The 24,322-nt window shown below is 33.7% G+C and overlaps 1 long non-coding RNA gene across 2 annotated transcripts in view; it reads left to right on the top strand.

Moving 5' to 3' along the window:
* LOC141516546 (uncharacterized) overlaps nt 1-24,322 on the top strand; it is a 473,791-nt gene that overhangs the window by 170,734 nt on the left and 278,735 nt on the right. Inside the window, exons 2-3 of one of the 2 annotated variants that reach the window (XR_012476733.1) lie at nt 14,267-14,390; nt 21,842-22,143. This is a non-coding gene — a long non-coding RNA (uncharacterized LOC141516546). Of the gene's footprint in view, nt 1-14,266; nt 14,391-21,841; nt 22,144-24,322 lie in introns of those variants that run through there. The other variant, XR_012476732.1, reaches the window with a different exon arrangement.

The raw sequence follows: 24,322 nt of genomic DNA, 5'->3' as shown, positions 1-24,322 counted from the left end.
GTAGATTTAACTGAAGATTTATCTCCATGTGCCATGGACTACTTGATGTGATAATGTCTAAATCAAACAGTGGCTCAAACTTATCTTGTGTTTCCAGATACAAAAGCTGATTGAGGTGTTATTTGGGTAATTCTATATAGGATTTGCTGCTGCTGAGGAAAAATTATTTTCATCAGTCCCAGTTTTCTTCATTGCCAGACATTTTGATGAGACAATGGCAATTATAAGATCCTCAGAAAAAATGTATAATGTGGAATAGTTTTATTTAAATACTGTTTATCCAGCTTCAGGTATTTATTATAATAAGATAATGATCTTACATTGAATTATCTGTTGAGTGAGATATTGCTAGTTGTTTACAAAGCTTAAGTCTGTACAAGGGGGAAAATTGTATGTATTATTGCCTGAAAATGCTAATGAATAAATACAAAATTTACTTTCAAGTCAATTACACATTAGGATATTTCGGTTTGAGCTTTCATTATTTTATAACATTAAAAGGAAAATTAAATGCAAACTTCAGAGAGGCCTAAATGAAGTAATATGCATGTATCAGTCACAGAAGGAAAAACCATACCCAACCCTTTTCATGAATTCAAAATAATGAAATGCCTTTCTTTGAGTTTTAGTTCAAACCTTCCTGACATTACCCACTCTACATACTGGATCAATCAGCTTTCTATTCCTTAGCCAAGTATCCACACATAATAGGGTTTACTAAATACTTTTAGACTTGTAAGACAAAACTACATGAGTACTGAATCTTTGCCATAGATTGTCTCATAATACATCAGGGCATCTTTTGGGTTTTTAAAAATTGAATTTCTTATCTAAAATCTTTTCTCTTGAAAGACCTTTTATTTCTTTTTTTTCTCCTCTATCACCCCTGTCCCATTCATCCTTTAGGATCACTTTCAAGGACCTTGTCTTTTCTGATACCTTCTCTAAGGACTGCAGTGATTTGCCACTAATTGACTATAAGAGTTGGGATAAGTCCCTTTCCATTTTGGATTTCTCCTATGTTGTAGGTTGAGCTACATTACCTCTCATGTTCTTTCCAGTTATCACCTTTTCTTCTCATCTAAAACACTCAAATCTCCACCATGCCCTTGGGGGGTATTCAGGATGTTCTACCTCCAATTCATTTGTTTTTCCTTTCATGCTTTTCTTCTCAATCCCAATCAATTGCTCATAAGTGAGGATGTCACTCTTGATATTCTTTATCCACCAAAGTTTGTACTTTTTTGTGCTTATTAAGCACCAGTTGAAATAAATATTTATCTTTGTTGCTTCCAAGTTTTTGTCCATATACCTCATTTCCAAATGAGAAAACTGGGACTTGGAAAGGAGATACAATTAAACCAAGTAGTAAATGGCAGAGTTAGAATTTGAGTCCAAGAACTTCCAACTCACTTCCATTCTTAGACAGAACCAACTCTGACACACCTGGGATTGAGAATTGCTAGTTCATTTTATATCATTAGTAATAAATGTAAAGTTGGTGCTTTTAGGGTCAAACAATCATTCTCAAGTACATGAAGAGACCACAAAGCTTAATGAAAAAGGGGTTAGAATTTTAGTTGGCAGCATACTTTCTAGAAATCAACAATGTGATACATGTTTTTAAAACCTAAATCAATAATTAGTTTACTAGCAAATTCAGGTCCTCAAAGAACCTGTTTCTTTCTCTGATTATGGTATCAGATTACATAGTTTCCTGAATTTAATTTAGACAATCTTTCCACAGTCATGACAATTAATACAGGTACATGGAGAAGATGTATATTCTAGTTCACTTTTCATTTTTAAATATTTAACTTGAATAAATGTGTTTGTTCAGTCATTTCTTTCTCTTCATGATCCCATTTGAATCTTTTGCGTTTTGGGGCAAAGACATTGGAGTGGTTTATCATTTTTTTCTTTAACCCATTTCAAAAATGATCAATTTAAGGCAAATGGGGTTGAGTAACTTTTCCAGGGTCACACAGTTAATAAATGGAGTATGATGTCAACTCAGGAAGATAAGTGTTCTAGGACCACTGCTCTATCTACTGTGCCCCTTAGTTGTCCTAAAGGTATAGAGATAGTACAAACATAAAATAAGGGGGGGGAGAAAATAAAAATATTGAGTGGGATAAGATTATTTAGAAAGAAGTATTGAGAATTACATTCATTAGAAATAAAACATTTGGAAAACTTTTTCTAACTCTTCAAATTAAATGAAATATGTACATCTTTTGTACCTCATATTTTATATAACAGCCATTGAAATTTTCATAAATGCAAAATAACTTCATAGACTAGTTTTTCATTTATTAATGATGCTTTTATGGAAAGCAAAAACATAGTCTATTACTCAAATTCACAATGACAAATCATTCCCTTGACTTACATAGCCAGGAATCTGGAAATTCCCACAGTATCTTGGCTCTCCAAACCTTTAGCTAAGCTCCTGTATAATTGTTAACTCTTCTTCTGTTATTCTTGACAAATTTAAACCCTTGACCTTATATTTTAACAGTTGCATGGATACAAAGTTGGGGGCACCTGATTTGAAAGCAATTCATATGAGAAAGAAGGGAATGTTTATATTGATAATATATGTATATATATGTGTATATATATATATATATATATATATATATATATATATATATATATATACCTTCTATGAGCCAACCACATGGTATATTTTGTAAAAAAACTAACTCAATGACCTTAGTCTTAATAAATAAATAGAATATATCAGTAGACAATTAATAGAAGTATACTGTACTTCTGTTTATTAATAAACTGAAGAATATCCAAAGATTGGAAATATAATGGAGAAGGTCCCCAATTTTATACAATATGCAGACTGGTCAAAGAAACTGGAATTTAGTTTATTATAAGAAACATTCTGAGAAGAAATAATAGCTGTTTATAATCATTTAAAGAGTTGTCAGGTGGAATAAGTATGAAAGTTGTAATATTTGACTCCAAAAGGTTAAACTAGAAGCAGAAAGTAGGAGTTGTAAAAATGCATATCGCATTATGATATCATGCAAAATTTTCTTATAATCAAAGTGATCCATAAATGAAAGTAGATACTTTTGGAGGCAGTGGGTTACCATGTCCTCCAGTGAAAATCTTCAAGTTAAAAACTAGATACTGCTTTCTCAAATATATGTAAGTTAAAGAAGAAACTACTTTTTGAAATATGGCCACAGCAGTAGGCCTGTCACATAGAAGGCATTTGAGAAATACTGATTGGTCATGATATTTACTGATCTGGAAGAAATGTTTCCTGAGGTCCAACCAAACTGAAATTCAGTGAGTTTGTGAATATCGGGCATGGATTTTATAAAAGAAGGTGAAAGAATTAGTCTTATCTGGATGTGATATATATCTTTAATTTCTTTACTTGATAAAACTTGAGTATGATACAGAAATGTATTGTGCATTATTAAATAAGTGAGTTTTATTAACTTTACTCCTTTTCAAACCAGCCAACATATTCATAAATATTGGAAAAAGGAAGAAAGGCATGCCAGAAAATTGAATATTAGAGAAAATAGACTAGAAATGGAAGAAAATTAGAATACAGGACCCAAAAAATCAGGGATGGGGGAAAAAACCTAGTATATAGCAAACAAAATGCAATAGTTGGAAGAATTTTAAGAGTGCTTTCAGAGCCAGGAGAAAGATGTACTCAGTTCATAAAGATAGATATTGAGATGTGAAAATGTATAAATTGCTCAAATACTAATAATATCTCTTTGTTGATGTACCAAATGGTACCAACTAATCAGAAATATAAATGTGAGAATCAGTAGCTGAAGTGATGAGTTAGCAGCAAAATGGTGGTAGGGTGTTGACTAGGGGCTTGGTGGAAATTCAGCAAAGGGTGCTGTTTTATTGTAAAACCTGTGAATGCTAATGGTTGAGAGGTCATGCTTTCCTCTAAGTCAGCTACATTCATGTAGTCTAAGCAATGGGAGCAGATATGAGATAAAGGAAGTAAGATGCTGGGAAGAGAAAGGGGATGAGACATAGAAAAGAAAGGAGGAAAAAATGTAGTTTCTCTCTCTCTCTCTCTCTCTCTCTCTCTCTCTCTCTCTCTCTCTCTCTCTCTCTCTCTCTCTCTCTCTCTCTCTCTAATTTATAGCTTTGCACAGCTTCTTACTATGTATCCTGCTAGCCTGTAATTGAGGGAAAGTAGGACTTAAGGGATAGATTGCTTCTGAGAACACAGCCTACAAATCATTTGACTTTCTTGACCTCCAGACATTTAATTCATTTTTCTTTAAACAATGGCAAAAGAAAAAAACCAAAGACTCCTCTGAATTGAATTAGGACTGGAACCCTCTTGGACCTTCCAACTACTCTCATGGGTAATGTTGAGAATTGTCCATTTTCTAAGGCTGAGAAGAGTGGAGAGAAAGAGGTAATATATCAATTTTCTGGAGTTACAAAGAAAAAAGTGATGTTATACAATATTAGGACCTGTAGGTACCTTACAATATAGAACTCAGAATGGCAGGAATATCTACAAATATAAAACCTAGAACATCTCATGAACCCCATGGAAAATAAATTGTCAGAGATAGAGGATAATTTAGAATGTGGGTACAGAATGCCAGAGCTAGAATGAGCATTAGAATATGGGTCATAGAATGTTTGAGCAGAAGAAACCATAGAAAATATTGTCAATTCTTTTTTGGTTTATAAATTGAAAAATCGAGGTACAGAGAGTCAAAGAGACTAGTCTAACATCAAACAAATGAAAAACCCAGGACTAGAACCCAAACCTCTTATTTCTTTTTCACATATTCTTTCTATAACTAAATATGCTGATTACCATAGAACCAATAACTTATTCAGCATCTGTGCTTCTCTTTTCAAAGTAAAGAATCACTAAAGTCTTACTCTGAAAACCAAGGAGGATAAAAAATATTCAGGTTAATAATCTTATCTTTGAATACTTTATTCCCTACCATATCCCTCTTCCTTGTATCTCCAAAGTATGATTTGATTTGTTATCTATCTATCCATCTTTGCATATTTTATGACTATTCACTTCAGTTCCTTGGCATTGTGACAAAAATATATTAGAAACCAAAGATAGAGAGGGGAACATCTAATCTCTATTCCTTGGGGCTATCATTTTTTCATACAAATAAGATGGAAGGGTAATTTCAATAAGCTGACTGCCAAACTTCTTTCCCACCTATTTCTTTCATGATAAGTTGATTCTTTTGCACAACTTAAGGACATGTGAACCTCATCCCATCTTCATATTTCCACCTACTGCTGGCTGCCCTTAGGACATTTGTTCTAAATCCATCAGTCCTTTGCCCACTCAGAGTGTAGGATATGGGGGTTGGAAGGAAAGGTGGAAAGGAAAAAAAGAGAGGCTAAAAAGCATATTACCAATTAGTTTTTTTTCTAATGTCCAAATGTCCAATTTCATTCTTTGATAATGGTGTGTGTGTGTGTGTGTGTGTGTGTGTGTGTGTGTGAGAGAGAGAGAGAGAGAGAGAGAGAGAGAGAGAGAGATACAGAGACAGAGACAGAGACAATGTAGAAAATGGCAAGCTTTTATTATAATGGAGAGAGGGAAGTAATCATATTTTATATCATTCTAAGGGTTGGAAAATTATTTTGGAAAAGATAGCATTGACAGTTAAGTTATTAACAAAGTACAATTATCTGTCTTAGAAAAATTAGTCTCCAGTGCTATGATCTAACACATATCTAAATTCAGATGAGATTTATTTACCCAAAAGATAATAGTTAAGGTATGCTTTGAACATTTGTTATCAAAGGACTTGATAGATAACTAAGTTAGAAAGGAATTATAAACAGTGTATCAATCAGTCAACAAACATTTATGAAGTGTTTTGTCATATACAAGTCTTTGAGAATATAGGTACAAACCAAAAAAAAAAAATTCCTGCCCTAATGGGACTGACATTCTAATAGGGGAAGACAATAAAGCAAAATAATCTGAAAGGTATATGGAGGAGAGAGAGAGAAAGAAACTACTAAGTAATGTCAGGACATAATTAAGTTGTGACCACAGATTAAAAAAAAATTAGGAGATGACTGATCTGGAGTCTTTCCTTTAGAAACAGGTGATCCAATCAGTGGGATGAGTATGATAGCTATGGTATTTCCAAGGTGTGAACTTAAACCCCCAAAAATGTAAAAAAAGAAAACATTCAACATACCTTATTTTATAGAAGTAATATAGTATGAGTCAATGAATGTTAGACTTGGTGGGAACAAAATGGTTAAATGTATATCTATTTTTATTAAGGAAGAAGAATCCCAAGCCTACAGTCACAAATGGGTTTGCATAAGAATCATAGACACCAAAATCTGAATGGGATTTCAGAAACCATCTAAGCTAAAGACAAGTATCCTAGTGAGGAGGAAACTGAAGTAAACTGACCAAAGCCACACAAGTTGGAGAGCAGAATTGAAGTCAATATTTCTGGATACAAATCCAATGTCCTTTTTACTGTTCCGCAACAAAAATATACATACAGATAGATTGATAGATAGACAGTTGGAGACAGCAATAGAGAGGTGGATGCATATATGTATATATATATATATATATATATATATATATGCAATACAGAAATACATAGACATGCATACTTATATATATATGTGTGTGTGTATATGTATGTGTATATATATATATATATATATATACACACATATATATATACAGAGAGACAGAGAGAGAGAGAAATATTTCATGCCACAACATATTCAGGTCTTCTCAATCTCAAAAGAATATTCCTTCTGTGATACCTGTCATTCATTCACTCATTCAGTACAAGGTCATTGGGATAAAACTTTTGATTGCAAAAAATTGCAATTAAGTCAGAAGACTTGGGTATGAGTCTCAATTCTAAAAGAAAAATTTAACGATGTGGGGCTATGGCCCAATTCATCAGCCTTCCTGAGGCTCATTTTCTTTATCCTTAGATTGTAGAGCATAATGTTGTTGTGGTACATTGACTTGTAAGTTTTTTATTGCTATAGAAATATAATCTGCTATTATTATTAGTCATTCCTATGAATTAGATACGAGAATCAAAGAATCACAATATTTCATATTTAAAAGGAACCTCTTTTTTCGAAGATCATTCATAAATGAGAGGGATCCTGATAATTGGGCACCTACCCTTTGCTTGAAGACCTCCAAGGAAGGGGAACCTATCACATCAAGACATATACCATCTCACTTTTTGACAGCTGTAATATTAGAAAACTTCCTCCCTTCTATCTTCATCAACTCTAAATTTATTCCTTTGTTTCTCCTTTTCCTGCTCTCTTGGACCATACACAAAGAGGTAGAATACCACTTGTGCAAACTTGAATAAAATCCTCATGCCCATGTACCCTAAGAGAAACCCCCTCTCTAGGTTAAATATCCCTTCTGCCTTATAGGCATCCTTGTAAGATATAGATTGTAGATTCTTCAGGAGTTTTTTCCCCCTCTCCTCTAAAGAGGACTTGTCTCCAGAAGTTACCAATGTCCTTTATTGGAAATCCCCCAGCACTGAGCATAGGATTTAATATAATGTTCTCCTGCAGAAGGAAAATACTGATTTCTTGTGTATTTCAGGGAGGAGGCATGGGCCTAAAGCTTATGGATAAAAAAAGTAGTATATATTTGTATCTACATAGCTAAGTGGTGTAGAGGATAGAGAACCATGACAACAGTCAGAAGATTCTTCTTGAGTTTCAATCTAATCTCAGATACTAGTTTTGTGAACCTGGCCAAGCCACTTCACTATGTCTGTTTCAATTTCCTCATCTGTAAAATAAGTTGAAGGAAATGGTAAATCACTCCAATTACGTTGCTAAGAAAATGAAAAATGGGGTTACAAAGAGTAGAACATGACTAAAAATTACTGAACAACAGCAATGTGTGTTGGGTGTTGGGGGAGATAAATACTTATTACCCAGTTTCAAATCCTGCTTTAGTGTGATCACAAGACTTTGCTGTCTTATACCAGTAGCCTTGTAAGGAAAAGACTTGTTTTAATGACACTAATATTCTGCCATCTCATTCTACCATTGTTTTATTTGATGATAAAGGTTTCACATAAAAAAAAAGTAAAACACAACTATTTGAACCTTTATTTGAATTAAGATCCATGAGAAAATATAATAAAATAATGAAATGGAAGCAAGTCATATGTTGCCATCCATTCTTATTATAAGGTCTATATTTATTATTTCAATATTAAGTTACCTGTATTATAGTTATTTATCACACTATTCATTGAAGGCAATCATATCTGATTTTGATCCTTTAAATTTCTATAACAAGTGGGTCCTTGATTATTATGTTGTCAGAACCCCCATTGAGATATGGAATGCTAGATGACACAAATGCAATAAAGATCTGAGATTCATTTTAGATTCAGTAAAACAATATTGGAAGATGAAATATGTCCTTCTGCACATTCATGGCAGTATGATTCTCATCAATTGCCATTACATTTGTTATATATTAGAGCATAAGTCTCAAATATTGTTTTTTTGTCTTTTTAACCACGATTTTCTCTGTTTTGGTGTCCAATGTAAAATGCCTTTAGTTTTGTGGGGGAAAATATATGCAGAGAGAATCACAGTAAATGGAGCAAATAGACAAATGAACAATTTGATGGCCAGCTATGAAAAGGGTTGGGTGATTTTATAAATAGCAGTAGAATTTGTATATTAGAAAGTTGTGATACAACTAAAATTTAGAGTGTTGGAGATAAGATGATTAGCCACTGAATCAAGAAGGAATTGCTTTATCAATCTCTAAAAGCCCCATTCCATCAAATAGTTGTCAGAATCATGAGCAAGAATTTGAGATAGTCTATCCTGTTAGAATTCAAATCTTTTTGCCATTAGAGATCCATTCATTGCATGCACACCCTGATTGCCTAACATAATGCTTGGTAATTAATAACTGATTGATTAGCAATAGGGTAATGAGAATTTATGAATTGATTGTCATGTTTCATTAAGAAATCACTAGTCAAAGATGAAATGGTAAAGTGTGGCTCAAAGAATAATGCTATACTTCAAGGGCAACGATAGAAAAACAAAAATAAAACCAAAGGCATTTTTCTGAAACTGGTGCTTACCATTGGGCTAATTCCTCTTCAAATATAATGAATTTTCATTGACTTGGGAGCACTCTCCTTCTTTTCTGGGGTTTGGTTAGGTTATAGTTTTATGGAGAGAAGATGACATGAAATTTGATTACTGTTACATATCTGTAAAAAAGCTTAAGATGGTGAGGTAAAACGTCTGATGGCATTAGAGTCAGTCATCAGTACTTATGACTGTCATCACTCACATTTGTGAAGCACTTTACATTTTAGTGGATGTTTTTACAACAAATCTCTCTTCTTCCCTCCTGTAGGGACAATGACCTCCTTGCTGTACCTGTCATGAGACACTTTATTGCCCAGTTCCATTAATTTCCACTGGCTGCCCCATATTTCTCTCCCTAATCATTTCTATATAGGATATTCCCTGTATTATTTTCAACCCCAGCTTAAAATTCAAACTCTATAAGAAACTCTTCACGATCTGTTTGTTCTTTTTGTCTTTTCATTATCAGCAATTTGTCCTGTATCTTGTTTGCCCATAATAATTTGAATGGTTGTTGCCAACTAGATTATAAGCTACTTGAAAGAAGGAACTGTTCAAAAAAACCCCTTCCTTTGTATCCCCAGGGATTAACAGTTACTGTCACATAGTAAACCCATAATAAATTGTTATGGATGATGATGATGATGATAATAATGACAGTTATCAACCTAACCATTTTGTAGCCCAGGCAACTCTCTAAAACTATTAGTTATAGAATCAACACAGATCTACATTTCCAAATACATTTCCAACGTTCTGATACCAATGAAACAATTCATATATATAGATAGAGATAGAGATAGAGATAGAGATAGAGATAGAGATAGAGATAGAGATAGAGATAGATAGATATAGATAGATATAGATAGATAGATAGATAGATAGATATAAATATAGATATACATTTACATATGTATATATAAACATGCTTGTATACATATAGATATAAATTTATATATGTATATATAACCATACATATATATGGATATAAATTTATGCATGTATATAAATATAAATATTTGTGTAATTATGTATGTATAAATCACTTTGGAAAATCTGTTAAAGCCATGAAAGTTCATACAGAGTAGCATAATTACTGTTCTGTCACTCAGTGCTCCCTCCTAAAAAAATTGTGCTTATTTCAAGTGGGTCTCAGTAGACCTTTATTTGAAGATAGATTACAATTTATACTTACAGCTCTCCTAGACATTTCACTTGTGAAATGGAAGGAATACCACCTTCATTTAGTTATAGGCTTGTATTCAAGAATGTACTTTATAAATCTCAAAGAGTAATAAAAATATGAGTTATTGTTTGTTGTTTTTATCATGATTCTGACTGCAAGTGTGAAGACACAAGCTAAGATTCTCACATAAGCAATGAACATAAACTTAGCAATTCATCTAAAAAGTATGAGAGGAAAAATTGTGATTAATCAAGGTGATCATTCTTTTTGAATGTCTTCTAATCACAAAAATTTTAAATATCTCCCGCAGTCATCCTCTCTTGGCTCAACATTTTCTCTCTGGGAATATTTTGCCCCCCTTGGCAGAAGGTTGACAGATTGTGAGGCATTGTTATATATGGGTTATAGTCTAAACAAAAGGATCAACATCTCATCCAAGTACCTTTGACTCTAGAGGAAAATACCACTTTGAGGTAGAAACCTGCTGTATATGGTGGACATCTGCATAATGACTGATATTAGCATAGCTTTACTTAGGACACAGCTCTGGTGGAATGTTGATGCCATAGAAAACTGCAGAAGGTTATAAATTTTAGAGGTGGAGATGGGGAGGGCGTCTCAGGGGGGGCTAGAAGTCCTAGAATAACATCAGTTCAATGGCAGTAGCTTTTTTGGAAAGGGGAAAAGGGAGCTTGCTTCAACCATAATTAGCCAACCTTTATTCATACCATATCACAGATTGACTATGCTTTGAAATCATTTTTGTACTGAGATATAGATGTTAAAATAAGTTAAGGATAGATATCAGAAATGATATCATAAGCCAATTAGAGGAACAATAAATAGTTTACCATTCAGATCTATGTAAAGGGAAGGAGTTTATGACAAAGGAGATAGATAACATTAGAAAATATAAAAAATAGATCATTTTGACTATATTAAATTGGAAAGTATTTGCAGAAATAAAACCGATACAACCAAGATTAAAAAGAAGTCAGTAAGATGGGACGAATTTTTACAAATAGGGTTTCTGACAAAGAATTCCTTTCTCAAATATCTAGAAAACAGTGAAATTTATCAGAATTCAACACATTCCCCAAGTGATAAATGGTCAAAGGATATGAAAAGGCAATTCTTGCATGAAGAAATTAAAGATATCTCTAGTTATATGGGGAAATGATCTAAATGATTGTTGATTAGATTAATACAAATTAAAGCAATTTTGAGGCATACCTCACACCTGTCAGATTGGTCAAAATAAAAAGGAAAACGATCAATGTTAGAAGGGGTGTGGAAAAACTGGAACACTAATGCAGTGTTGGTGGAGTTATGTGCTGATCCAACCTTTCTGGAGAGCAATTTGTGGCGTATGAAGGTGGTGGATATCATCAGGAATGGGGCTTCAGAATAGCTTGGAAAGACTTGCATGAACTAATGCTGAGTAAAGTGAGCAGAGTCAGAAGAACATTATTCACAATAACAGCAACATTGGGTGATGATCAGCTATAATAGACTTGTTCATTTCAGCAGCATAATAATCAAAGATAATTCTAAAAAGAATTGCTTTGGAAAATATCATCCATGTCCAGAGAAGGAACTGTGATGGTTAAATGAAGCCAAAACTTGCTATCTTTAATTTTTTTTAATTGTCTTGGATATGATGTTTTTCCTCAAAGATATTTTTTCCTTTTTGATTTGATTCTTCTTTCACAACATGATTGATATGGATCTTTATTTAGCATGATTATATATGTAGATCCTATATTAGATTGCTTTCTTTCTGGGTGGCAGGGGGAGGAAAGTGAGTGAGGGAAAAAACCTTGCAAAACATGAGTGGTGAAATCGACAATTGCATATCGTTTGAAAATAAAATAAAATTTTAAAATATTAAGAAAAATTGATAAGGAGGAAAAATGGTTATATTCATTTCTACTAATCTACTATATTCATGCCTACTAATGAAATGGAATGTTATTACTGTCACTTCTCTTTTATCTTTTCCTCTACTATCTTGTGAACTTTTTGTATATCTTTATATCCCTCAAATTGTGAATGTCTTATCAAGAAGAGAGAATGAAAGTATGTGCTTGTGTTTGGAAAGGATGTGAGTGACAGTTCCCTTGTGGTGAATAAGCCCCACTGATTTGGTCCAAAAATAATATCTAGACATTGAGAAACACAGAGACAATATTTAACAGTCTTTGTTATGTTTGCAGCTGACTTTGTACCTCCTTATATTTTTTCTTTACTTTATCCTTTGCAAGCACTTACACGGGTGTCCCACAGGTTCAATCAAACTAGACACAGTAGGATTCTATTGCTGAAAGAGGCAATGGGGAGCTAATTGGATTGGCCAGTCCAGGCAAGTCTCAGAAGACCCAAAAGTCACCTCCAGTTGATCATTAATGTCTCCTAAGCAAAACTATAAATCAAAGTGGATTGATTCTACAGACAACATATAATCAAGACATCTTCCAGTCTGCAAATTGTTTTTACATCCATTATCTTATTTGGTCCCTTCTAGGGGGCTGAGAGATAGGCAGGGCAGGTGTTACTAATCCCATATTTAAAGATAAGAAAATGGAGTTTCAGAGGTACTTGTAGTAATTGTCCTACGATATCAAAGAAAAACCACGTAAAATTGAATAAAATGAGGGGGTATTGTACAAAGACCACCATTTTCATTAAATCCATGTGAGCCTAGTGACCTGAAATGGGCTGGTGATTAACGGGAAAGCATGACCTTTTAAAGTCAGTTCTTTCCCATATTACTGAAGCTCTTATGCAGTACCATTATCATCTGGTGACAAACTTTTGACAATGGGGCAAAGCTAATCTACTAAATTAACCAGACAAATCTCTCTGCCAAAAAGGAAAGAAAAGGAAGGGAGGAATGAAGGAAGGGAGGGAGGGAGGGGGGGGTTGGAGAAAGGAAGGCAGGAAGGAAGGAAGGAAGAAGGAAGGAAGGAGGGAAGGAGGGAAGGAACAAATAAACAAATGAATGAATGGAAGAAGGAAAGAGGAAGACAGGGGAGTAAGAAAACCCATACAAAGTATACTTTTATATAACACTTATTTTTTCTGGAGGTATATAGCAATTTCCTACAAATGTCCTTTTTGTAGTAGATTTGAATGATCATTTTACTCAGAATAGCTTAGTCATTTACAGTTACACTTTGAATAATATTTTATTACTATAAAAATCATTCTTTTGTTTCCCTGTTTTCACTCTGGTTTATTTCTTTCAATTCTTTCCATGTTATTTTTTCTTTTCTAAAACTACTACATTTGCCATTTGATATAGCACAGTAGTATTCTATAACAATCCAATAACATGATTTATTCATTCATTCTCTGATTCATGGACATCCCATCACTTTCCAGTTCTTTGCCATCACAAAAAGAGCTTTTATAAATATTTTAGATCTTATTAGTACTTTTTCCCTGATCATCTTGAGAAACAGAAATAATATTGGTATTATTAGGTCAAAATGTATATAGAAAGTTTTATAGATCTTAGGGCATGATTCCAAATTACTCCCCAAAATGGCTGGATTAGTTCACAATTGCACCAATAGTATATTAATATCTCAATCTCCAACATTTGTTATTTTCTATTATCATTTTAGCCAGTTTGATAGGTGTTAGATCGTATCTCAGAGTTGTTTTGATTTGCACTTCTCTAATCAGTAATGATTTAGACCATTTTTATGTGTTTGTGTATGACGTTTTTCCTAAAAGGAGCATGTTCATATCGTTTGACCATTTACTCATTAAATTTTTAACACATATAGTAAAATATATAGGATTGTGGTCAGTCAATTGTAATGAAATATACTTATCAAAATGCATTTTTTTAAAATTTTATAAACTTCAGGTCAAGAACCCTTTCTAAGGATCATTTGAATCTTTCCTTTTCAGGGTTTGCTGGCAGAACAGGGATACCCCATGGGATTTAATAATATGGAAACATCCTGAACCTTCAGGAAATATCCGGGTACACCTTCTGTGAACAAAACACCCCCCTATGGATGATCTACTCCAGGTAAGGAGAAGTGTCATTTACTTACAATGTTTCAAAGATGCGGTAACAGCTACATGTTTATTTAGATATCTGTTAATTTTGATGTTCATTCTTCATTACTGTATGTTCCTTTTTCCTACTTGTGGAATGCATACATGTGCAGGTTGCTTATGACTTACTGTCTCACTTTCTCATCTCTTATGTCATGTCTTTAATTCCTTACAAATGAAGAGGGTGGGTAAAAAGAGAACTCCTATCTCATAAAACTTTTAACAGATGTGATTTATGTAGAAATACGGGAGTCAAACTGTTCCTTAAACAGATGTTTGTGTGTGATGGCCCAGGAGTTGAAAGAGTGGCAGATTGGACTGCCCAGGATTTCTAAGCATGAAATGGGTTCATGGAGTTATCTCATCTTCTAAAACCAAAGTGCCAGTTGGGTTATTAATATAGAACAAAGTATTTTGAAAAAAGTAATTGGCTCCCTCTCCCCCCCATTCATTTATGAAAATCTGGCATTTTGGGGTAGCTGAATGTAGTGACAAGAGAGAGCTGTCTCCTGTTGAATTACTAGGGGACTCAGAATGTGAAATGAATTAGCAGGGGAGAAACTCAATTCTAGTGAAGCTGCAGGGACAATCTGTGAACGTGAGGCCCTGGCTGTGCCCCACTCTCTGACATGTGTATGTACAGCCAAAGTCTAAGGCAAATGGCTCTTTCTTTCCCTAGACTATACTCAAATCTCTGAAATGGACTGAGTTGGTTCATTCTTGTGTATAGTTCCAATGACTAGATTGATGCTGTCAGTAAGATTTTTCATTTCTTATTTTTATGTTTTATCCATGTTTTCTCTTTCTTGCACCACACCTGTTTCCTAGAATACACCTTCCTTTAGAATTCTTATTTGTAACAAAGAAAATAACCAATAAGACAACGATGTCTGAAAATAATGTGCTATATTTCTCACACATGACCTCCAACCACTTTTGGGGAGAATGAGATACTAGTTAATTTTACTTTCCCTAGAACCAAGCTTATTTCTTCTAGGTAATCCAGACTTGAATACTTTGCATTCTTATCCAGTTTGTTGTTGAAAGAGTCTGAAAGACTACCTTTTGGGGATGTCATCCTGGGGAATATTCTGTCATTTATGAGCTAGACTATCTTGTATTCACTTATATGTGTATAGGCATATCCCTATACCTAGACATAGTTATATATAGTTTCATTTAAAAGAATTTGAATTTCTAGAGGTCAGGGATTACTACTTTCTCTGTCTTTGGAATCTTGGTGCCTAACTCAAAGGTTGATAAATAGTAGGTGCTTAATAAATGTTGATAAATTGCATATAAAGAACAATGGATTTGAAGCTCAAGGACACAGGTTCTTATCCCAAATATTATATTATTATATTGTGATTGTGATCTTGAGCAAGTCACTCCTTTATGTATTTCAGCTATCTAGATTATAAATTAAGGGAGTGTTGGTACTGGGAAAGTTGTAAGGTCACTTCCAGATCACTGTCCTCCATAGATAGGAATCATTATATAGTAGAAAACACACTAAACATAGAGCCCAAAGACTGGGTTTCTAACTTTAATCAGCTTTATGACCTTGGGCAATCACTTCCTTTTTGAAATCAGTTTTTCCATCTTTAAAAATTGTAAGAATATTTATGAATATGAAGCTGAAAATATGCTGTATTGAGCTATTTTTATTCTAAAATAAATAATAATGACATCAACTGGAGTGACCATTATATACTTTACAAAGACCTTATCCTAGTTTTACAGAGGAGGAAACTGAAGCATAGAAAATTGCTCATGATCACATTGCTCATTAAATGTCAAGGGGAGAATTTGAACACAGATCATCTGATTTCAGGGGCATGACTTTGCATACTATACCATGTTAACAGTTCTATCCCATTTCCTCAATTCTAATGTTCATGGTAGCTAATAAGGTGATTCTCTGAAACTAAATGACATTCTGAATACTCAGAGTACAGGGATTCCTATCTTCCTTAATCCAAAGTAAATGCCCATTTATCCATGAATGAGAGCTTGGCAAGGAAGAGATCATCACAATCTTGAACTAAGGGATGCCAGAGGCTTATGGAAATAAGCAAAGAGATAAGAAACCTAATGGAGCAGAAATTAGCAGTATTTAATGCCAGAGAAGAAGCCTTCTGAAAAACTGAAGGGAATACTGTTTGTCAGAGGCAGATGAAAGAAGAGATCCCCCTGCCCTACATGGTAGGCTCTTGGGGGCACAAACTTTGATTTTCTACATTTTGTAAGACATTAGCTCAACCAGTAGACTCTACAAACAAATAAATATTCAAATTAGCAAGCGAATGAGATTTTGTTGATATTTCCTTAGTTTCATGAAAGGTTAGCCAGATTCAGGAATATTTATTCTTTGCAATTAGCAGAAACTAGAGAATTTGAAATGTTGGGTATTCTGTTTCCCTCATAGAAAGATAAGATGATAATTACTTAAATGAAGTATAATGGAGAGGTGGAATAAAGTAAGAAAAAAGAGATAGAGTTGTATAATCTGGTCCACAAGTTTTCCTGAAAGCACAAATCTATTTAACAGATTTGTTATATACTGTTCATGGGGGATAGAACAATGGAGCTTGAGGGAATCATCATATCATAGATGGAGAGATGGCAGACCTTTCAAAGGACATTTTATTCTATCCTTAAATAATACAAATGGAAAAACCTAAGCCCCAGAGATGTTAATTGACAGTCTTTGTTACAGAATTGAAAGCAGAAAATCAAGTGTATAAATCCAGGACTTTTGATTCCAAATTTTATGATCATGATGTTAAATTATGGGAAATAACACTTTCCAAACTTAGTGAATATGGGAATCTCATGCTGTCCTCCTATGTGTACCATCTTGCCTTTACAACCATGGTTATTTAAAGAATCATATTCTGTAATGCAAATTCATCTTTAAATTACCTTCATGTTGTTTTTTTAATTCCAACTCTTTTTATTGATATTTTATTTTTCCCAATACTTTATGAAAGTTTTTCAATATTCATCTGTATGTCTATGTATATTTTTAAGTTATAAAATTTCCTTCCACCTTCCCTTCCCACCTCCCTCCCCTCAGCGACGAGCAGTCAGGTAAATATTGTACATACACATTTGTGTTAAATATGTTTACAGATTAGTCATCTTCAGTTAAAAGGGAAGAAATATATGAGATTTTTTTAAAAAAGTGATTGTAGTGTTCATCAGATTCTGAAGGAATTTTGTTTTGTTTTGTTTTATTTTGGCTTGGTTTTTCTTACTCTGGATGGGGGCAACCTTGGCCAAAGTTGTCTAATGTGGTTGTCCTAACTGTCTGAACTTTTGAGAGGAGGTTCGTCCATCGAGGTTGACCATCTCACAATGTTGTTGTTAATGTGTCCATTGTTCCCTTGGTTCTGTTGCCTTCATTCAGAATCAGACCCTGTGAATTCCAACTCTCTGAAGTCAAAGTTATTCTTTTTATAAAACATCTTAAAAAATTTCCAGGCTAGGATTAAAATTTTTTGTTCCTGAAGTAACTAGATCAAGAAAAGTCTATGAATATTAGCTGGGCCATTTTATGAGGATATGTAAATTATATTTGTATACTAAGAGCTCATTATATTACATGTTATATGCTGAAGAATTAAATTAAAAAATAATTCGTTTGAACTTCATAATGCTTACCTTTAAAAAAATGAAAATTGCATATGGCTTTTCCAATGCTTTGAGATTCACATGATTTCACACAAACACACAAACTCCTGGAGGGCAGGGGCTGTCTCATTTTTGTCTTTGAAGTCGTAGAAATAATCCCAGTGCTTTGGATATATCGTGAATGTTTAACAAATCATCACTGACTTAAATTGAATAGCTTGTCCTCCAGGACTGAGCTATATTTTATTTTCTTTTTAACTGATTTATTAATACCAATCATTAATTCTAATATTTTTGTGACAATTACAACAACATCAAAATTTCTAACAATGTTCTGGAAATTGTTAATGAAATATCATGGATCTAAAAGACATCAAGAAACAAACAAAAATAATAAGAGAAGTTTGAGAACCATTACTGGCATTGTTTGGGGGAGTGAGTCTTGAAATGGTTTAGCCCTGCTCAGACTTTCATATGGCATATCCCTTGCCTGTGAGAATACTGGCAAGCAGCAACATGGAGAAAACACAATCATCAAGGTACTGAAACCACATAATCCTACCATGTTCCAGTCTATAGGTAATGATTTCAAAAGATACAATAAAAATTTGAGGTCCTTAAGAAAAATCAATTTTATCTATACTTGAGAGCTGAGAATTTCCCTTATGAATTCATTGTTTTCTAATATAGCCTACATCTCTAGGAGAAAACTATATAAAATAGCAATATTTTGTAAGGTACCTAGTAGCACATGGCTAATCCAACTGGGGTTCATTATTCTAAAGTTTTTTTTTTTTTAAATAGCTCTTCCAAAAGGAAGAGATAATAATTTGAGCTGGCAATATGCCTAAAATCCTAAGATTCCTTGGCTTGATTTTTTTCTCTGAGTTTCTAAAAATTTGCGTGTGTGTGTGTGTATGCATATATACATATATATGTATTTATATTGTAAATATAATATAATAATTACATTTCAAGGTGCTAATGCATTTGAGGACTTACCCTCTCATAGAATGGGTGCTGCTTTGGAGAGGAAGCATGGGAGAAAACAGTGAAGTGAGATTAAGGAAGAATTGGGTATAAATCAAACCTTGGACACTTACTAGCTGCTTTAATAGGGTCAGGCCTTTTATTTCCTCGGAATCTAAGTTTCCTCATTTGTAAAATGAAGTTATTAGATCATTGAACTCTAAGGTCTCTTCCAACCCTAATTCTGTGATTCTATGATCCCAAGAGTAAAGTTAGTTAGGTGAATCCAGCTTCAAATACTTATGAGACATATAATCCTTGGCAAGTCACTTGCCTGTCTGCCTCAGTTAACTTGGTTGTAAAATAGGGATAAGAATAATACCTATATCAAAGAGCTGAGAAAATCAAATGAGATACTACTTGTATGGTGCTTAGCACAGTGCTGGTCCTGGCATGAGTATATTAAAAATTGCTTATATCTTCCCGCATTAGCAATTTGAGACAGTGTCATAAGATCTGAGTTCAAACCTTCACTCCACTACTTTGCACATGAGCTTGCATCAGATTATTTAAGTTTTCTCTTGTACTCAGGAAAGTTAATTCATCTGGAACCATGAGGTGGTTGAATTAGGTGGCCTATAAATTGTAAATTCTACAAAGCACACCTAGAAATCTCTGCTCTCATACTTATTCTCACAGTGCATTAACTGATGAGACCCTCAATATCTTCGTCAGGAAATTGGGGGTCATATTCATGTTATCTATTCTATAGGCTTGCTATAAGAAAAATCCTTTGCAAACTTCACATTACTTTCTAGGTATGATCTATTATTTTTAGTCTATTTCTGAGTTTTTCATATTATATGAATAACAGACATTTATTTAGGAATTCAAAATGTTCAAAGATCTCTTCATACATTATTTAGATGTCATCACAACCCAATGAGGGTCTTCAAATGACTCAAATAAATCTTCAATGTATATAGTCCTTCAAGTGATGAAGAAAACAGAATTTGCTTCTCTTTACCAGTGCCTCTGGACATTATTCTTAAACAGAAGAATTAAATTGGTTATTATTGGTATTGTTCAGTCATTTCAATCATGTCCAACTCTTTGTGATCCCATTTTGAGATTTTCTTGGCAAAGATATTCTAATGGTTTGCCATTTCCTTCTCCAGCTCATTTTACAGAGGAGAAAGATCAGAGTTAAGTGATTTGCCCAGTCACACCACCACTAAGCTGATTTTGCACAAAGGTCTTCCAGACTCCTGTGCTCTATCATAGAACCTTGTTGCCCCCAAATTAAATACCATATGTATTAGTTTCCTGATCTGATTTTATACAGGAGAAAGAGATATAGAGAGGTTAAATGTCATGCTGCTAGTCAATGAACTACCTTCACAAGTGGAATTTGAATCCAAGTCTTCATGGAAACAAGTCAAGCCTCTTCTCAATTATAATCTATGCCTTCTTAAGAGCAGGGATTTCAATAAAATGTGTTTGACTTACTAAGGGATTTGACATCATGAAAGATTCATTCTAAGGATATCTAAGAAAAGTAAAAGGAAGGCTTGCCAAAAGCATGAACCAATGCGATAGAAATATGCCAAAGGACTTTTGCTCTAAATTTATTCCTCACCCTACTCCAAAATCTATCCTCCTGAGATAAACATTATGTAGTCTTAGGAATTTCCATGCCCTTGAAACCAAATAAAACTAATCCTATCCTTAAGGTTTTTGTTTTTGTTTTTGTTTTTCTGAAGGACTAAAGGCAATTCCACTACCAAGGACCCACTGCTTAATGGTCATAAGCATTTTTTTCTTCTCTTTGTAAGCAAGTTTGGAGAGTTCTAAGATTATTGAAAAATACAAAATTTGAATAGGAGACTTTTAGGAAAATTATTGCTTTGCAAGGTATAAATTTATTAAGTCTAAAAATCTTTAAAACTTATTCCTATCACTTCAACATACTTTAAATTAGCTGGGTTTTTATTCTGGTTTTGTTTATTTGTTTGAGCCCAGAGAAACTTCGAATAGGGAAGTAAGATTTAGGCAACCTTGAATGAAATAGAAACATCTGTGGTTCTTTTTCAGAGTTGGTGAGAAGACATCAGAGTAGCAACAAGAGATTAATCGTGATGTAAATAATCATTATTAATGAGATTAAGAAACACAATTTTGTTCATGAAGAGTCCAGTCAATGAGACCTAGGTTAAGTACTTGCCTCTGAAAGTAGTCTGTGACTCTCAGAGTCCTTAGAAACTGGAAGACTAAATTGCTGTATAGCTAACTGCACATTTACTAATCTTTTCTGTGAAGGAAACTCCATCCTTTGGGATTTGCTATACTGATGAATGATTCTGGACAAATAATAAAAAAGGTATGCATAACAGTATAAGGATTATGAAACTTATTATATAAGTAATACCAATACACATAATGCAAGTAGTTTTAGAACTGTGATTTCATTGATGTAAAAGGGATCTGATGGAGAAATTCTCTTTCGATAAAAACTAGCATCTCCTTTTCATGTTACAAGTTTAGTTGCTAGGACTTCAATGGGTTAAGTGATTTGTCCACAAGTTCAAGTCTGTTCTAAGATACTTATTACTTTTGTGATGATGGACAAGTCACTTAATTTCTTTCTGTTTCAGATTTCTCATTTGTAAAATGGAATAATAATAGCACCTACTTCAAAGGTTGTTAGGATCAAATGATGATATTTGTAAAGTTTTTAACTTAGTTAATGGAAAATAGGAGACATTTTTATAAATAATTTTTCATTCCCTTCTCTTACCTTTCCCTATGATCCCACAGTAAATATATTCAAGAAGCAGCTGAACCCAGGAATTCTTGACTCCAAACCTGTATACATGATGGAAGAAACTGAAACCAAGAGAAGCTAAGAATAAAATGATTGTAGTACTTCAATCTGTAATAGAGCTTAGAGCTCTCTTCATTATACACCACCATACTTCTCAATTTATGGTACTTATCCCATCAAAAGAGAATGTAAGGATAAATTAGAGGATGAAAATCATGTGTGGAAATAGCAGATGCACTTATTTCTTTTGAAGGAACCTTGAAACAGAACTGGATCAAACATCAATGAATTGATATGTGAAAAGAAATCAATAAAACAATGGGTTGTCCATGCAAAAATTTGGAGGTGAAGTTCAGCAAATGGTTTCCCTTGTTTAAAGAGTATTTCCTGGGAAAGTATCCTGCTTTCAGTGACTTTACTGAGTAAAACACAGACATCAGAAACAATAAGTTTTAGGGAGACCCTGGAAAAGAAAAACAAAACAAAAAATACGGCTAGCAGTACAGTAACAAGCAACTTTGAGATTGTTATTTTGAGTTAAGGTGTTCATGAGAGTCGGGAAATCATGAGATAGTTTTTCTTGAACCACGAGTATACTTCACACTACAGAGTCTCAGTGAATGTGGGCAAGGTCCATTACAGAACAAATGTCTGTAAAGCAAATCCAATTTTCCATTAGTTCCCACTGTAAAGTGGGAGATAGGTTCCCACAGCAGCAAAATTGCTCAACAGTGTTTTAGTAAAATGAGTTTGTTAAGATGAGAGCCCCAAGGATAAAAGGTGCATTATAGCAGCTGGAAGGTGATTATTTCTCTTTTAGAATGCTGAAATATTTGGAATGCCTTTCTTTCCCCTTTTTCATCATCACAGTTCACTCTTTCTTCTTATTTGTTGTTGCTGTTTAGTATTTTCTGTCATGACTGACTTGTGACTAGATTTGGGGTTTTCTTGATAAAGATACTGGAGTGGTTTGAAATTTCCTACTCCAGCTCATTGTACAGATGAGTAAACTGAGACAAACAGAGTTTAGTGACTTTCCCAGGTTAACAGACTAGTAATCTGAGGTCAGATTTGAACTTGGGTCTTCCAGATTCCAGGTTTTATACTCTACTATGCCACCAAATTAAACTCATATAAATCATCAACATTTTTCTAAACCATTGGTTGTTATATGATCAAGACAACTCAGCAGGAAGAGATAGAAAGAGAAATTCCATTTAAAATAACTTAAAGTACAGTATAATATACTTGGGCATCTATCTGTCAACAGACACAGAGAAACTATATGAGAACAATTACAAAATGTTCTTCAAACAAATAAAAGACAGATTAAAAATAATTACATTCATGTTCATGGGTAGGTCAAGCAAAAAAAAATGACAATACCTTCTAAATTAATTTATTTAGTGTCGTATCAATCAGACTACTAGTAATTACTTTGTAGAAGTAGAAAAAAACCCACCTTTCCTCTTAATATTTATTATTGAGCACTCTCATTTGGTGATCACTTGGAGAAAGCTAATGGATGGTGCTGTGGAGTTGCTGTTATTGTTGCTGATGGTATTCCTGAAAAGAAAATTCTTTTTATCATCTTGGTTGCATGCAAATTTTCCATCAATATTTAGGATTGTGATTACATATATATTACATATATATATACATATATATACATATAATATAATACATGATAAAGCAAGTTATGTATCAGTGGTGATGATTCTTATTACTTTTCCCACAGTGGTTGCTGTGTTTGTTCCTTTTCCCTCTACCAATTTAAAATTATAGGATCTAAAACAGGAATGACTTTTGAATAAACCTAGTGGATTCCCCTCACATGGAAGGCAAATAAACTGAAGCTCAAAGAAATCAAAGATCTTTACCACGGGTCAAATAGGTATCAAGAAGCAGAGAGGGGATGGCATGTCTACTTCTCTGACTTGTTCTAAGGCTCTATCAATTATATAACTTCATCATCTTCAGGGGTACCATTTTCATTTCGTATCTCATTGAGGTTAAAGCTCATCTACCCCACTGATGCAGTCAGAGTGTTCTTCTGTGAACAGCAACCACATTTCATCTCTCCAGATTCTTTGAATCTACAAGGTATCCTATGGGACGAATGAGTGTGGGCTTAATACTATAGTGCCTCAAAGGAATTAGGGAAGGTTTAAGAGAAATCCAACTGCCAAGAATGAGTTTTAATTAAAATCGAGGATTCAGTTCATAGCATTAACAGAGAGACAGAAGTCGGCTATGAACTTCATCTCTACTGGGTCTCTGGTATAAGAAAGAAATTCTAAGGATAGTTTTTCAAGATTTTTATAATTATCGCAACTACTTTAAAAAAAACTTGATTAACATTTTTTGTGATACCCCTGTAATGTTGCCTTAGGCAATGAGAAGCCAGCTGGAAGTCAAGAACCAAGTCCTTCAATTTATAGCTTTCTTATTCAGAGCTTTGTAATTGGCCATGA

The sequence above is a fragment of the Macrotis lagotis genome, chromosome 3 (assembly GCF_037893015.1).
Source record: "Macrotis lagotis isolate mMagLag1 chromosome 3, bilby.v1.9.chrom.fasta, whole genome shotgun sequence".
Taxonomy (NCBI): Eukaryota; Metazoa; Chordata; class Mammalia; order Peramelemorphia; family Peramelidae; genus Macrotis; species Macrotis lagotis.
This window is presented reverse-complemented; position numbering and strand designations above follow the sequence as displayed.